The sequence below is a fragment of the Bubalus bubalis genome, chromosome 3, assembly GCF_019923935.1.
Source record: "Bubalus bubalis isolate 160015118507 breed Murrah chromosome 3, NDDB_SH_1, whole genome shotgun sequence".
NCBI lineage: Eukaryota > Metazoa > Chordata > Mammalia > Artiodactyla > Bovidae > Bubalus > Bubalus bubalis.
The window spans coordinates 10,945,087-10,962,902 of NC_059159.1; positions in this window are offsets into that span (position 1 = coordinate 10,945,087).

Below are 17,816 nucleotides of genomic sequence, written 5' to 3' on the forward strand. Positions count from 1 at the left end.
TGCTTTATTTTGTTTATTTGTTTTTTGGGGGTGCATAAAGCACTTTTATTATATTCATTACTTCTGTGGGTTAGTAGTTTGGATGGAGCACAGCAGGGCTGACTGGATTCTGCTCTCTGATGTCTGGGGCCTCAGCTAGGCAGGACTGAAAGCTGGGAGTGACTTGATGGCTGGGTTTGGAGTCATCTGGAAGGGTATTTTCCATTGATGCTGCCCGTGGCTGGGATCTCTGTTGGGCTGACAGCAATAAAGGTCAATGGGACAGGAGCTTGATTATTTTGAACTGGCCCAGAGACAGAGAAGAAACTAAGAGTCATGCCCTCTTCTTAAATGTACCCAAGTGTTGACTGACTGCCTTTACAAGACTCTTCTTTGTGAGCTGATCCCAGAGTCCATCCTTCCACTTGCTGGATGATCCAAACTGGCTCTTCCCGTACTTGAGATGACCCGTCATTAAACAAGAGCTGGTGTTGATCTAGTCTTTGCAGAAGACATGGTAGGGATTTGGGACGGCAGGTCCCATTTGCTCGTAACTAAGAAGCACTGCCATAGTCACTTCAGATTTACTTGGTTGGATCCTGCTTCTTAAGCTGTCAAATCAGATAGATTGCTTTTTTTTTTTCTTTAAACAGAAGCAGTCATTTTAAAGTCCATTAAAAAGATTTTCTCTCCCACTTTATTCCTTCCCTTTTTCATTTTTTCTCTCTTTTATTGAAGTGTATTTTAATTTTTGTGTTACTTTTGGGCAATAGCAAAGTGGTTCAGTTTTATACACACACACATATATATATATATATATATATATATATAAGATTCTTTCCCATTACAGCTTATTACAAGATATTGAATATAGTTCCCTGTGCTATACAGTAAATCTTTATTTTCTATGTTTTATTTTTATTTATTTATTTTATTTATTAATTTAATTTATTTTATTTTAAACAAAATATATTTATTTCTATGTTTATTTTCTTTTTCTTTTTTTTAAGAAGAAGTTATGATTTTATTCAAAAGGCAATGAAAAGTCATTTCATGATACAATACATGAAAATTTCCTAGTAAAATGTCAAGCATACAGTAAGTGCCCCATAAATGTCTCTCCCTAATGTGAAGTGAAAGAGTAAGTCTAGTGTGTCCTTTATCCTTTTTAGGAATTTATTTTATTTCCTGGACAATGGCTAACCACATCTGGATGTTTTCTTTTCTTTTTTTTTTTTTACTTTACAATATTGTATTGGTTTTGCCATACATCAACATGAATCCGCCATGGGTGTACCTGTATTCCCCATCCTGAACCCCCCCTCCTACCTCCCTCCCCATACCATCCCTCTGGGTCATCCCAGTGCACCAGCCCCAAGCATCCTGTATCCTGCATCAAACCTGGACTGGCAATTAGTTTCTTATATGATATTATACGTGTTTCAATGCCATTCTCCCAAATCATCCTACCCTCTCCCTCTCCCACAGAGTCCAAAAGACTGTTCTATACATCCGTGTCTCTTTTGTTGTCTCGCATACAGGGTTATTGTTACCATCTTTCTAAATTCCATATATATGCGTTAGTATACTGTATTGGTGTTTTTCTTTCTGGCTTACTTCACTCTGTATAATAGGTTCCAGTTTCATCCACCTCATTAGAACTGATTCAAATGTATTCTTTTTAATGGCTGAGTAATACTCCATTGTGTATATGTACCATAGCTTTCTTATCCATTCATCTGCTGATGGGCATCTAGGTTGCTTCCATGTCCTGGCTATTATAAACAGTGCTGCGATGAACATTGGGGTACACGTGTCTCTTTCAATTCTGGTTTCCTCGGTGTGTATGCCCAGCAGTGGGATTGCTGGGTCATAAGGCAGTTCTATTTCCAGTTTTTTAAGGAATCTCCACACTCTTCTCCATAGTGGCTGTACTAGTTTGCATTTCCACCAACAGTGTAAGAGGGTTCCCTTTTCTCCACACCCTCTCCAGCATTTATTGCTTGTAGACTTTTAGATCGCAGCAATTCTGACTGGCTAATATTAATACTTTTTAATTCAAATATCTTCCAGTTGAACCTTGGTTACAACCCCTGTAGAAATTGCTTGACATAAACAGAGTGACCAAATTCAGGGGGAAGTTTAAGTCTGTCATTTACAAACTCTTAGCTTACTCTTTTTTTTTTTTTTTTTTTTTTTGAGAAAAGTAGAGGAGACCTAGTCAATCTTATCAAATACTTCAGAATCCAGCTAAAAACTGGATCTCATAATCCCACACTTGCTCATTAGACAAGTATGGTTGTAAATGCTCCCTTAATAGGAGGTGTGACCTCTCTACATTGATCTTATAGTCTAGATATTTTGGTGCTGTTACAGTTTAAAATATTCTAACCTGTTATCTCCATAAACTATTAGAATGTCTTAGAATCTCCAGTATCATTTCAGCTGAACATAGCCATCACACTGCACCTCCCATCTGGGTGTGATGCCAAATCCTTTGCAGAGATTGGATCCTAGTTTTGAATGTGGGAAAGGAGACCAGTGTGTATATACTTCCATGTTAATGTCAGCTACTCCAGACTCTGTCCTTTGCCTGCCTGCCGCTCCCCCGCTGATTCAGGGCAAGAAGCAAGTCCAGACCACCATCCTGAAATATGGCCCCAGGAGTAGCACAAACAGCCAGTTTTGTTTTGATAATGATTTTATTTCATTATTATTTATTTGCATTTATTTTTTGCAGTATTTATTCCGGTACCTTAAGTTTTTGTTCCTTCAGTTTCTTCTGGGTATCTTTTTCTTCTGTGCAACCTCCTCTTCTGGTTTGGGAACAGTCTGTTCTTTTTCAGAAAGGATCATCTCAGTGTGGCAGGGAGAGCTCATGGAGGGGTTGTTCCAACCCTGAGCTCTGTAAGTCCTGTGCCCCACTGTGGGGTTTTGTTCACCTGGCTGTGCTCAATAGGCAAGATAATCTACATCTAAGTCCTTCAGTTCAGCATCACCTTCTGCATTTTTTAGCATGTGCAGTAAAAATTCCGCACTGTTTTTGGGCCGCCGACCCTGCCTTCAGCCCCAGTGCTTGTCCTTTGCACACCGACCAGCTCCACCACTGTAACAGTGGAATGGCACACACTGCTTCTGTAAAGTGACATCCTCCAGATACTCGGTGGCTTTTCAGATATGCATACCCTCAATGGCCGGGGCGGTTTCACCAATGTTCTTAAAGTGAATTTTGATTTCCATTATTTTGTGGGGTTTTTTGGGTCAAGTGAATGCTGAACCATTTTTAGAGGTCATCTCAGGGCTGCTTATCAGAAAGGCTTATTTTATTTTTATACTAAGTTGATGTACAATACTATATAAGTTACAAGTGTGCAGTATTATAATTCATGATTTTAAAGGCTATATTCCATTTATAGTTATAAAATATTGGCTATATTGCCTGTGTTGTACAATATATCCTTGTAGCTTATTTTATACATAATAGTTTGTACCTCAAACCCCCTACTATTATATTGCCCCTCTTCCCCCCCACTAGTCTCACAAACAGCCACTTTACACTGTTGTGGGCTTTTGGTCAGCCAGAAGGGGCTGTCTACAAAGAAAAAGACTTGGAAAAGTGGTCTAGGCTTATTACAATCAGTAACTTTCAGCATCATTTTCTTCAAGACGGTGAACCTGGTCTCTCGGTCCTGAGACTCTGAAGTGCGCCCCCAGAGCCAGAAGAAACGGTCTTCTTCAGCCTTCACCCTGTCTTCTCTCATCCTTTCCAGTAACACCATGGACAGGACTCAAACTGGCCACGTGCTGGGAAACCCACCACCCAGAGGTGCGCCCGTGGTATCTGACCGACAGATGTCCCCAGTGGTCTTCCTTCTCCTCCGGCTACTCACTCATCTGGCTATGCTTCTGGGAGCCACCCAGAGTCCCCAGGTAGAGCATTGTACTGCCCAATCATGTACTAGTTTCTATGGTAGTTTTTTTTTATAGTGAATCCTTTTGTCTAAAAAGCCCTACCCAGTTCCTGGGAAGGCTCTGAAGGGTACTGCTGGTTTTATTGTGACTAACCCTGTTCCACTCCAGAGTTCTCTGATTTTTCCCTTGAAACACAAGACTACTTCCTATGTCTGCATGCTGAGAGGTTTCTGTTGTGCCCTTACTGACATCAGAAGCAGAAACTACTTAGGAAGCGTGGAAGATCTGAGCACAGAAGTACTTGGATAAGGGGAAAGACAGATCAGTGAATCTGTCCACTCTTTCCTTTCAGAGAGTGTGAATGTATTGCTTCTCTGATAACTAAGTATCCTTTTCCAGTAGAAACAAGGAACTATTTTCTTATACCTCTTTGAAGCTCCAATCTGTGGTTCAAGAGGTTCTCATGAATTAGCATGGTACTGGCAATAGTAACACATGAGGAATGTTTTACAATATAAAACAAATCTCATTAACCTACGTTTATCTGTGTATGTAAGTCCAGATGGAACATGTTGAAACCTGATACCAATCCTTTTTTTTCCATGAAAGGAGTAAAGCTTATTCTAAATGTAACTCATTGGACGTTTAAAAAGAAGGATACCATTGTAAAAGATAACTAACAGGGTGATACAAAGATGAACTCAATTAACCATATATGATACCAATTCTTTACTTAGATTTTGGATGGATATTGAATTTAGAATTAAAAGTTTTATATAAAAACACTTTAAAATGTTCAATTGCAATCAAAATTTAAATAAAAATTTAGCATTATTTAAACTATTTTAGTCTGAATTTTTTTAATTGTCACTCTTGTAATTTGTACTTTGACTTTTAACTTTTAATCATTTAAAATGTTTAGTAAATCATTTAAATAGTTGAAAAATATGAAATAGAAAGTTCTAGCCACTTTCTGTGGATTTCAAATAAGGGGCGTTACCTAATGCACAACACAATGTAAAATTCACATATCCTAATTTTCCCACTGTGGCCTATGGTGGTAAGGGGAACTACTTGTCAGATTATGTAAAGACAGTTTTTAATGAACTCTGTGTCTCTGGTCCACACCTGGGATTGGAGAGGCTAAAATAACGATGATTTTACCTGTGTCTTTTCTGTGACTCTGGGGAAGAAAGAAAGAACATGCTGAGTTTTCTCTCAGTTAATTAACTATGAAAGCAAAAAGTTTAGGCTTTTAAAATTCTTTATTTCACATTGACAATATAGAAGGCAGTCATTTTCAGACTGTAGTCATTTCTGCTCCTCAGCTTTCTGTCGCCTGTGCTGTTTGAATCTCACTGACATCCCTCCTAGAGACTGTCCTCTGGCTCGAAACTGGCTCTTCACCCCTCCTGACCTCTCCTAAACTTGCCATCCCCTCCACAAACAAGACCTTGCTTAACATTTTGTCCCCTTGCCCCCACAGGACTTGATGAACATCATCAAACCTCCGGTGTCGGATCCAAAAAGGTTTCTGCAGCAGCACATCCAGAGAGACCTGGAGCGGCTAATGAACACGCTGGGGAGGAGCGCGGACAAGACCGCCAGCGTGGTGCACCTCGTCCTGTGTCGCCTTCTCTGAGAGCAGGGCCACAGTGAGGAGCTGGGCACGGGGCCAGGGTGTGGGGCACAGCCAGGAGAGGAAGCAGGGCACTCCTCGACCCCAGAAGGAGATGAGAGGGAAGCAGGAAGACAGGCACTTTCCAGACAGTCAGGGAGGGGAGGACCTGCCTGGCCTTTCCGTTGACCTCGGGCTGGTGTGAGTGTATTTGGGAGGCTTTAGTTTCAAAAGTCAGCCTTGAATGTAGTTCAGCCACTTCATGGGGAACACAGGGCATCCAAAAGAGGTGATGTGTGTTAAAGAAACATCAAAGAGACTAATGTTTGATAAGGGCTTGGAACTTGGCTTCTTTCACTTGAACATCTGTCCCATTTTTTTGCTGGGGCGGGGGGGAGGACAGCATTTGCTTTTCCTTAAAAAATGCTGTAGTGGGCTTGTTGCCAAAAGTGGGGTCTGGCAGCTCGCCACCCAAAAGCCATAAAGAGGCCAACTTGGTGAAAAGAAAAGTTTTCTTTATTTAGCATGCCAGCAGTGGGCAGCAGGCAGGGGTAAGGAAGAGGATGGCTGGTAGATGTCTTACCAAAGGCCGACTCCCTTCTCTGACAACTAGTAGGCAAAAGCTTTTATAAGTGTAAGGAGGGGACTACATACAGAAGCAGGACAGTCAGCTGTGCCAGTACTCTTGAAATTGGTCGTCGATGGTCTGACTATCATCATCATGATTGTCTTGTACAGTTAATCTTCAGTTGCAGGGTAGATTTGTTTCCATTTCTTTGAAGCCAACTCTCAGAATTGTGGCAGCTTATGTCATGGCTCAGTATGGTCATCATGTGGTTAATTTCTCCAACTGGGGTTTCAGTATCTATAAGACAGCTCATAGAATATGTCTCAGAATATTATCTATAACCCTTAAGAAGGAACTAAAGGTCCTCGATTATGCTTAATGACTACATTATTATTATTTGGCCTCCGATGACTGTTTTCCTCTGTTTCTGTATTTTATCATTTCTCTGATTAAACTTATTCTCTGGCTAAAGTTTCTCCACAGACAAAGGCAGGCAGAGGACAAGAGTGGCCCAATTACCATAGGGTCCTGACCCATTTCAGCTTGATTTAATACATGTCATGTCCACAATTTGTTCCATTAAAAAACAGGCTAACAACTATTATGATCACTGAGCTAATTTTTCTAGTTTAAAACTTAAAATCCACCCAGAAAGAAAAGGTCTGTAAGACAAATTAATAAGAGGGTTATCTGAGTGCTGGAATTAAGATCAGTTTTGTTTTCTTTTTGTTTATTTGCAAAAATCTTTTAAAATTACCACTCTAATGAAAATATTATTTAAAATAACAACAACAATTGAAACTTCTGCCATATGGCAAGAAAATCCACTTCAGGAGCTTTTTTTTTTTTTCCCCATAAACCAACATCGGCACAGATTTACCCATTTAGCAAAATCAGATTTTAAGTCTTTCATTCTGGTGTTATTTCACACCAGGTAAGTTCAGCCAAATTCATAGTGACAAAGTGAGCAAATTCTAGACGCGCACCGACAGTTTCTACAGCTCTCTGCACCACATGGACACCCACAGGGTCCTGCTCCGTCTTCAAGCCCAGGTGGCAGCAGTTGAGACACTGGTTACCGTTATTTTGGCCCTGGGCTTCTGATTTACAGTATTGGTCCTTTCAGTAATTTTGTTCAGAATAGCTTAAAATGATAATTATGTGCTTAGAGATTTTAGAGTTTGAAGTATCTTCTCAAAGATCAAAAGTTTGGTGTTAGCATCAGGAAACATTTTTAAATGTTCAGGTTACTTTTGGAAAAAATATGCGCCCCTGCTCCCAAAAGGAGCATTATTTCAATTGAACATTTCTTTAGCATTTAGGCAGACTGCTGTGGTTTTTGTTTCTAGGGTAACACACACATTTTTCTTTGTAGGCTCATCAGATTTTGATGCGGAATTGTCAACCAGAGAAGAGAGGAACAGGTGGGAAAAGCTAGTTGAGACTATTATTCTGCATGAACTAGAGGTAAGTGACGAGTAGCTATGGGGCTACTTTGTCTGGGAAAGTGCAGGAAGGGGTTTCTGTGGCCTCTGCTGAGCCCTCGGTCTGTTGTCTCTTCTGCAAGTGTCCCTTAGAGAAAGAAACCCTAGGCTAAGTCATAGATTTAGGTGTTCTCTATTTGGTCACCCCACCCTCCTGTTGCCCTCTCCCCCATCCTGTCCCCTCCCGAGGCGGGCCAGTATGTCAAGTTGGGGAATTACTGGGAATCCAGAATGCCGGCAGTCCTTTTCTCTCCACTACTTTTTATAGCAGAACGTGTGAGCAAGAGGCAGAGAAATAAACCCTGTCAGATAAGAATGTTACTGAGAGTAACTAAGCCCATCGGGAAATATAAATCAGCAAGTATTCAAAATAATAGTAATAAAATATAGGTGTCTGAGACTCATTCTGTTTGGAGAGACAAAAACCTGCAAATAAGGAACATATAAATTATGATAAAGATAGGAAATGTGACTATTTGATTACGGGCTAAAACAAGGAGGGCAGCCCCCCAAATCAGCCCACTGGTAAGGTCACACTAGGTATCCAGTCCATCTGAAGTAGCATCTCACTTCCAGATCCCATGTCGCTTTCCTCACCTAGTATCTAGATAAAACCCTCCTGGCAGTGAACGCTCAGATCAGCCAAGATGAGCGCATCAGCTCCAACCCTGTGGCCAAAATCGTGTACGGTGACCCAGTGACATTCCTGCCCCACCTGCCCAAGAATAGCATGGTTCACTGCTCTAAAATGTGGAGCTGCAGGAAAAGGATCACCATTGAGTACCTCCAGCACATCGTGGAGCAAAAGAATGGCAAAGAATCAGTGCCCATCCTCTGGAAGTTCCTGCAGAAGGTGAGGCTGCTTCGCTGTGACTGCCACTTACATGTCCCCTGGAGATGTGAAGGCCCTGCTCTCATTTAGTCTGATCAGCCCTGAAAATGAGACAGCCATTAAACTACTTTGAGTTTTGAATAAAGTGTCTCTGGCAGAAGACTCAGGGATAGAGCAGAGATCTCCAAACACATCCATTTGTAAGTCATTTGAAGCATAAAGTCACAGGTGAAATATATACACGAATTGGAATTAGTAGGAATCTGTAAAGTACTTGAGGGCCAGGAGGGTTTCTCCCAATCACTCAGTAACAAAAAATAGAATAAAATCTTTCCTTTGTATGTTCATCTTCATTCCCCAGTGCCTGGAGCAGTTAGTCTCCAAATGAGTGTCTGTTGAATGAAAAAACTTTAGTTGAGAATGCATAGCCAAAATCAAACAAAAATTTTTCCCTGTTCCTGAACCATTCAGAGGGAGGGTGGTGATAGGATTGGAGGAAACAGAGCAGTAACACAGTAACATGTGCATCATACCTTTTAGAGCCAGAATTATACACTGTCCTAACTTTAATCCATTTGAACTCTTATTTTCTACAACAGATTTTCTAATCATTTCCCTCCATGCACCAGTATTTGCAGTCTAGCAAGAAGTAAGATGATGCAGAAATTTTGGTGGGTCAGTTAAAGAAAATGGATTCCCGGTGGGAAGGCCATCATGATAATACTCTGATCTGTCACTGGTGTGCTCAGGTCCATTAAACTGAAGAAGCATAGGTCTTAGGTCTTCAGAATGACACTGGATCATCACTAAGCATCATTGCCTATATGCGTCATCTTCTTGTTCTCAGGAGTGCCTCTCCACACCCAGCCCATCTCATGGGCCCAAGAGGCTGTTTTCTTTCATCAGCGTCTGGCCAACACATTTGATGGGTCAGCCACACAAGTTTGCTTCTTGACCCTTAGCAGGTAGAACACTGGCCAACACATTGTAAGCAGTCGCTAGGTACTTGCTGAGAGAATGATTTGGCCTATTAACCCATTTGCAAGTATTATGATGTGTTATCATCTAAAATGGCACATTGACCGTGCTGCTGCTGCTGCTGCTGCTAAGTCGCTTCAGTCGTGTCCGAATCTGCGACCCCATAGATGGCAGCCCACTAGGCTCCTCTGTCCTTGGGATTCTCCAGGCAAGAATACTGGAGTGGGTTGCCATTTCCTTCTCCAATGCATGAAAGTGAAAAGTGAAAGTGAAGTCGCTCAGTCATTCCCAACTCTTAGTGACCCCATGGACTACAGCCTACCAGGCTCCTCCGTCCATAGGATTTTTCCAGGCAAGAGTACTGGAGTGGGGTGCCATTGCCTTCTCCACATTGACTGTATTAAACTACAAATACATGGCCTGAGCCAGCCCCAAAGTCTGTTTCCCAGGATCATTATGTAGATATGTTAAAAAGTGTTCCCGGTGTTCTTCCCTTCTCTAGGAAGCAGAACTGAGACTGGTGAAATTCTTGCCTGAGGTTTTGGAGCTGCAAAGGAATCTAGTGAAATGATTCCAGAATGTTTCAGAAGTTGAGTACAAATCCATCCGAAGTTTCATTAGCAGTCACGATTCAGGTAAGGCTCTGCTCTCACAGAGCATCAGGACTACCCCTGTGGTACAAAGAATTGGTCCAACTCAGGGGCTCCAGTTCAGGGCTAATGTGTGTTCTGTACCCTAAGCTTGTAGCATGAAGCAGTGGGTGCTGTGAATGCCTGGGACACATTAGAGGCTTTTGCTGTAGCAGTCCAGATTCTCACTCTCTCTTTCTGGTTCCTCAAACACAGCTTTAGTTTAAACAGCATTTAGAGTGTGTTGGTGATGATATGAAGGTGGGGGTCAAAGATCAAGTAATTCTATTGGTTTGACCTAGATAGGAGTAGGTGTTATCTTGGAGTTCTTAAAAAGTGTTTTGTTTGCTAGATGGGCTGAAGAAGTTAGCCCTCAGTAGAATCACTATCTTTCTGTCAACATGGAACAAGCTGAGGCGATCGCTGGAGACCAATAGTAAGTCAAATCCCCTTTAATACTAAACATTACAGGAGCACCTCTCTGAAGGCCTGTTCTCTCCAGTCTAGCAAGCTTCGGGAGTTGGTGATGGACAGGGAAGCCTGGCGTCCATGGGGTCGCAAAGAGTCAGACACGACTGAGTGGCTGAACTGAGCTGAGCTGAACTCTGCCTTTTCTGTGTGTGCACAGCACCATGCTGTGTGCCTCTAATGCTGGACTCTTGTGGGGGTGTCTGATGAGTGAATAACATATCAGAAAGAACAACCCCTCAGTCCTCTAAAGTCCTATAAATTCAAAATAAATTTTATAAAATCAAAGTAAAGTATATAAAATCAAAAAGGAGCTGAGAATATTCCAAACTTGTCAGCACATAAAAGAGACGTGGGAGACAGAAGCACTCTTGGTTCCCAGCTGTGTTCTGTTGAGGGGGCTTCTGCATTGCTCGCCTTCCCACCGTGGTGGGCTCCCAGTCCTGAGGCTATGAAAGAAACAGCAGGGAGGTGACTGCCCCTCTGTCGTTTAAAGGTGAGATCAAGCTCCCTAAAGACTACTGCAGCTCCGACCTGGATCTGGACACTGACTTGGAAGTCATCCTGCCTCGCCGCCAGGGCCGGGGCCTCTGCTCCACCGCCTTAGTCAGCTACTTGATTAGCTTGCACAATGAAATTGTCTATGCGGTAGAGAAGTTCTCCAAAGAAGACAACAGGTAAGCATGCAGGCTGACAGCAGGGGATGCTCTTTCAGCACAGGAAGTCGTTTCTGGGGGGAACAAACAGGAAAATAGGGTCACCAGACCTAGAGACAGCAAGCCAGGCTTCAGGTCTTTCTTAAACAGAAACCCCTTCAGCTACACTCACAAGTGTCACCGATTTGCGTGTCCCTTCACCTGCACATTGGAGAAGGAAATGGCAACCCACTCCAGTGTTCTTGCCTGGAGAATCCCAAGGACGGCGGAGCCTGGTGGGCTGCCGTCTATGGGGTCGCACAGAGTCAGACACGACTGAAGCGACTTAGCAGCAGCAGCAGCAGCACCTGCACAGCCTGTGGCAACGTCAGACAGGAGCTGGCTCTGCATGGACAGGCCACGTGCACCTCACTGGGACCCTGAGCTCTGTCTGTCTGTCCCCAGCTACTCCGTCGATGCCTCTGAGATTGCCGACCTGCACATCATTAGCTACGAAGTGGAGCGGGACCTGATTCCACTGATTCTCTCCAACTGCCAGTACCAAGTGGAGCAGGGCGGGGAGACCCTGCAGGAGTTTGACCTGGAGAAGATCCAGCGCCAGATCATCAGCCGCTTCCTTCAGGGCAAGCCTAGGCTGAACCTCAAGGCAAGGCTGACCTGCTGTATTGACGTGGCCCACGTGTCCATGGTCCACATGTCTGTGGTCTGTGTGTCTGTTTTGCAAAAGTTGCCTCAAGTGTGGCTTTGATCACAGTGATTTCAGAATGAGGAGGGATCCTCTGGACCCTTCGTCCACACTCCCAGTATCTGTGACCACACCTGCATTCAGGGCCAACGGCTCTGCAGAGTGTCTGTGCATCCAATCCACACCTCAGTACCCCAAGGGTGACTGCAGGTCTCAATGAACTTAGTCCAGATTTTTCTGCCGTAGTTAATGGCACCACAAGCCACCCACACTGAACCTCATTGTTTTTCCCCTTTTCCTTTAGTCCGCAAACACAGTCTGTCATCTCTACCATCAGGCGCCTCCGTTTCACCAACCAGCCCGCTGCTCTAGTTCAAAGCATCTGTCCTTAAGCTCCACTGCTGCAGTAGCTCCCAACCAGTCCCTGTCTTCAGGCTCTTTAGGCCACATTTCTAACATCCAGAAATGCATCTCTCCAACCATTTCCCTGCATTGAATCCCATGACCGCACAGGCTGGATCACTCTCCCTTCCCTGAATGCAGCCTGCGCTGTGCTTGTTGCTTCCAGGTCCAGTCAAAGGTGTGGTACTTCGTTCTGTTTATGCTCCCTCCCTGCCTGCAGTTAGGCGGTGAACTGTTCGAGCGCGAGCCTGATTCATTCTGCTCTGTCAGCTGAGTGCCCCTCGATCACGGTCTGTGCTCAGGGTGTCAGCCCATGTCCTCGCGACCTGCCTGCACTGGTGGCTCGAGGGCCACAGAATACTATGTGACAGTGTCTGCTTGGCCATGGCGGGCAGGCTGGGCTCCTCACTGTGTCACTGTTTCCATAGCTTCCAGGTTAAACACACACATCATGAGGCAACAAGGAGCTGCCTGCTTTACCAGGTGATGCACTGAAATCCCTGGGACTACCATTGAGTCTCAGCTCAGGCATATATTGTCATCTGATGGAAACCTCCACAGTGGATTCCATTTCCAGTCTTTTTCTTTCTCCCTTTAGGGATTACCCACTCTGGTATACAGACGGGACTGGAACTATGAGCATCTCTTCATGGACATCAAGAACAAAATGCCACAGGTGATGATCAACCTTATTTGCGTGTGCCTCCGTCTTACCAGAGTGTTTCCATCCACATTAGGACTCTTCTGCCTTTACTCGGGGCATTTGCTGTGAGCACCAAAGAGTTTCAGGGCCTCCCTCTGTTCCAAGTTCAGCAATTTTTTTTTTCCAGAGGGCAAATAGGATAGCAAATCAGTAGAAGTTCTATTTTTGTCATAAATCTTTTTAAAAAGTAGTTCTTTATTTTGGCTGTGTTGGGTCTTAGTTGCCCCACGAGGGACCTTTTTGCATTATGAGAGAACTTTCATTGCAAGGCACAGACTCACTAGCTGTGGCGCATGAGATCCTGAATGCATGGGGGCAGTAGCTGCAGCACGTGGGCTTAGTTGCTCCGTGGCATGTGGCATCTTAGCTCCCAGACCAGGGATAGAACCCGCATCCCCTGCATTGCAAGGCAGAATCTTAACCACTGGACCACCAGGGAAGTCCCAGCAAAAGGTTTTCTCATTGAGTATAAACTGATTGAAGTCTTGTGCTTGTAGATTTTAGAGATGATGTCATGACTGTGTATGCTGAGGCAAAAGGTCCAGAGACTTACTTATTCCTGCTTTTCTGATTTATGCATGTTGTGTGTGTTTGTGGGGGCTGTATATCTGTGTGATGTGTATGTGTGTCCATATTCATATCCTCACAAAGTTGATTTGAGCATTCAACGAGTTTATCTCTCTTTCTGTAATATACCTGAATATTGCTTCACTTAAGAAGCACCAAGTGCAGACCACTAGTGTTATTAGAGAGCCTGTCCCATTCCGTGGCCTTGGCAGTAAAGAAGATAAGACTCTTACAGGGTAGCGGTGCACAGCATGCCCCAACTGTGGACCCTATCCTGCTTTTGACTTTCTAGTGTCCCCTCCCCAACGCGGCCATCACTGCCATCAGAGGACAACTGCAGTCCTACAGTGACGCCTGTGAAGCTCTGTCTGCCACAGAAGTCATGTTGGGGTTTCTGAGCGCAGCTGGCGAGGATCCAGACATGCACTTAAATGTGTATATCCAAGACATGCTGAAGATGGGCGATCCGACCTCACTGGTTTCAAAGGTGGGTCTCGTGTCTGGCCTCTTCCAAAGGAAATCAGCATTGTCCCTCTATCATCTCCCCACTTCCTACTGGGATACCACCCCACAGGGGTACCAATATATGCAGCCCCTGAAAAAGAGGGGAGGCGAGAATACCCCCTCACCCAGCCAGTCTACAGTGTAAACAGAACACGTTGACAGGAGACACAGAGATGTACTTGGAATGTACGGATCTCAGAACCACAAGTCTGCCGAGGTGTGCGTGCAGACTGTGTGCCACTGGTGGACCCTGAGATGCTACGAGTGGGAGAGGGCTTTCAGAGACATCTTGGAGATGAAGCAGGGAACACGAAACAGAGGTGGCCTCCACAGTGAGGGACGTGGAATTGGTGCAGGGCCGAATGAAAACAGGGCCTCCAATCAGGAGTTCTGCTCTCTTGCAGGCCTTCAATAGATGCCAGTTAAAACACATCGTTGCGCTCTGGCGTATCCTCTCCGCCCATAAGTCTGAACTGATGCTTCGACAGGAAAAAGTGAGTCTGGCCTCTCCCTGTCCGCCTGGACCCAGGGAGTCGCATTTTCCCTTCCCAGGCTTCCATGTGTCACTTGTTCTTCTTTCATTCCAGGAGCCATTTGGGGAAATTGATTCAAGGTACAAAGCTGATCTCAACCCTGAAAATGCTAAGCTGCTCAACACCTTCCTGAATCATATTGGCCTGGAGACTTTCCTCCTGGATCTTCACGACATGATGATCCTGAAGCTAAAAAACCCCAAGGCCACAGAGAATTTCAACCCTAAGTGGAGGTACGGACTTGTAGGCACACAAGCACAAGCACATGCACTTTGCCTAGCAAGGCGCACACAACATTCTTCCACGTCTTCCAACATCTTCCACCAACATGAAAATCTTCATGCAGAACTTGGTTTCCTGATGATTTACCATTACCAATTGCAAGAGTCATATATTCTCAATATGACAAGTAGAATTACTATGTCAGAGAGATGTGCATTTTAAATTTGATAGAAAGAACTACATTAATGTATAATGTATAAGAATGCCCATACTGGATATTATCCATCTTTTATACTTCTATCCATCTAATGAGCCAAAATTGGTATTTCATTTTTCCTAGTACTTTCTTATTTACTGGTGAAGCTAAACGTATTTATCAGCCATTTTTATATCTTCCTCCGAATTGCCTCTTGATATACTTTGGCTGTTTTTTCTTTTGGGCTATTTGTCTTTTTCTTAATATTTTACCTGTTATGTTACACGTGCTGTAGCTCAGTCTTTAATTTTATGAAGCCAAATCTGAGAGAATTTTCCTACAGAGACTCTAGGAAAATATACCTCTAAGGGTCTTATTGCTTTTGAACTGTGGTGTTGGAGAAGACTCTTGAGAGTTCCTTGGACTGCAAGGAGATCCAACCAGTCCATCCTAAAGGAGATCAGTCCTGGGTGTTCTTTGGTAGGACTGATGTTGAAGCTGAAACTCCAATACTTTGGCCACCTGATGCTAAGAGCTGACTCATTTGAAAAGACCCTGATGCTGGGAAAGATTGAGGGCAGGAGGAGAAGGGGATGACCAAGGATGAGATGGTTGGATGGCATCACCGACTCGATGGACCTGGGTTTGGGTGGACTCCAGGAGTTGGTGATGGACAGGGAGGCCTGGTGTGCTGCGATTCACGGGGTTGCAAAGAGTCAGACTCGACTGAGTGACTGAACTGAACTGAAGGGTCTTCTACCAAAGTTATAAAATATTCTCCCATGTTTTTTCCTTGTTCCTTTATAGTTTTATATATTACATTTGTTTTGTTAACCAATTCATTTTTGTGTGTGGTCTGAAGTAGAAATTGCACTTTACTGTTTTTCTAAACAGATAATCAAATTCCAGATTTTCTCACCGACATAGGGCTTCATAATTGCTGTTTTCCTCCATTATGCTATGTGGCATATGCCTATTAACATTTGTATTCTTTGATCTCATTCAAGAAATCTTTACTGGACTTTTTAGTGTAGGGAAAGATGGTCACTTCCTAGAGAATTTATGATCTTTGTTAATACAAATCATGAACTGGAATACAAGCTTTATTTGAATGGTGAGGCTTTGTTTTTTATATAGCAGACGTATTACTAGAGTGCTTAGAACCATCTGGCTGGGCCCTTATCAAGGGGAGCTCCTTCCTGTAGAGTATGTGCAGTCCAAGGAGGGGGCAGCAGGGATGTACTAGAACCTTGAACCCAAGATTCTAGTGCCAGGTCAGTAACTCAGCAGTTAGTTGTCTTTAAGCTAACTCTCAATACTACTGGCCTTAATAAGGACTTTAGTCCTGTGATGACCGAAAAACTGACCATTGATGGTCTCCTTATGTCACGTGACTATTTAACGCTGTCTATTGTTTCTTGGTTTTTCAGCCTGAGAGATACACTCGTGAGTTACATGGAGACTAAAGACAGTGAAATTCCTCCTGAAATGGAATCTCAGTTCCCAGAAGAGATACTGCTTTCCAATTGTGTCGCTGTGTGGAAAATGGCTGCTGAACTGAAACGGAATCGACAAATGAGATAGAATTATTTCCTGTCTCTACAGGGGACTTGTGCAGAGAAGGCTCTTCCCTCCTCATGGGTGGGTGCTTAGAAGGAAAGCTGTGGGCACAGCACTAAATTTGAGACCAAGATGTGCTGTGCTGGCTGACAGCGTCTTGAGAGCCAAGCTGTTTCAGGAACATGTGTATATTCAGAAACTTATCTCCTCATATTTGGAATACCATTCATTGGGAGGTGAGAACTGAAGATTACATGGAACTAGAATAAAGCACCGTCCTCTAGGAGAGACCAGGAGAGACCAAAAATAGCTTCTCAGCTTCACACATACAAACCTGTGCCCCAGGTGTCCTAGTCTCTTACGATGCACGTACCCACCACACCAGGCTCTGCTTCCTCAGACTACTGCATGCTGAGAGGGACGGAAAATAAGATTATTAATTTTTGCCTTCTTTTCTAGTTTATTCTGCAGTCACAAAAGAGAATCTGGCTTTCTTCCTTCTTCCATTCCTTTAAATTCAGAGAATTGTACAAATACTTCTAGGTCTCCAGGAAGATACAAATACAAATCAGGCCATTCTGCGAGTGCCTTGAGGCCGAACTAGCCAGCTCTCACCTATGCCCAGAAATGATTCACTGCCAAATTTCAAGGGTCAGAGCCCCAAGCTTTCATTGTGAGGAGCGCTGGGCCAAGAGTCAAGGACACTGTTGGTGTCTTAGTTTCCACATCTACAAAATGAAGGGACTGGATTGAAGTCCAGATTTCCTGCCAGTTCTAGTATTCTAGTAAATTCTAAGTGAAAGTTGATCAGTGTAAAGTTAGATCAAACGGATCGTTCTGGCATTTCTGGGGAAAGTTTTTGCTTCTATAGGATTCTGATAAATAAACAATAAAGCTCTTAGCATGATCTTGATTTTCCCAAGTGTATGACTACCTGGTCCTTTCTTTGGGTCTCAGTCAAGGCACAGAAACAGAATAAAGGAAAAAGAGAATAGTCAACGCACCCCAAGCTTGTGCTGCTATTCTCACTGTAAATGTGTCGTTTTTTCAAAATCTACTTGGTGCTTCTGACCTCTCTGGACTAATTCCTGTTCCTGGGTAGCTCGGCACCTGTTAGCCCTGAGACAACAGTTGTTTACAAGTCAGAGGCAAATGTCTTTCATACACATTCTGAATATGATGACTCGATCAACTTGAAATTGGGCCCACAGAATGGTGAGAGCTACAAAAATAGAAAACGCTTGCCAAAGACAACGTAGGCCCTTCAGCACCACTGGAGGGAGCTGCAGAACAATCTGTGCTCCAATTTCATTATTTTGG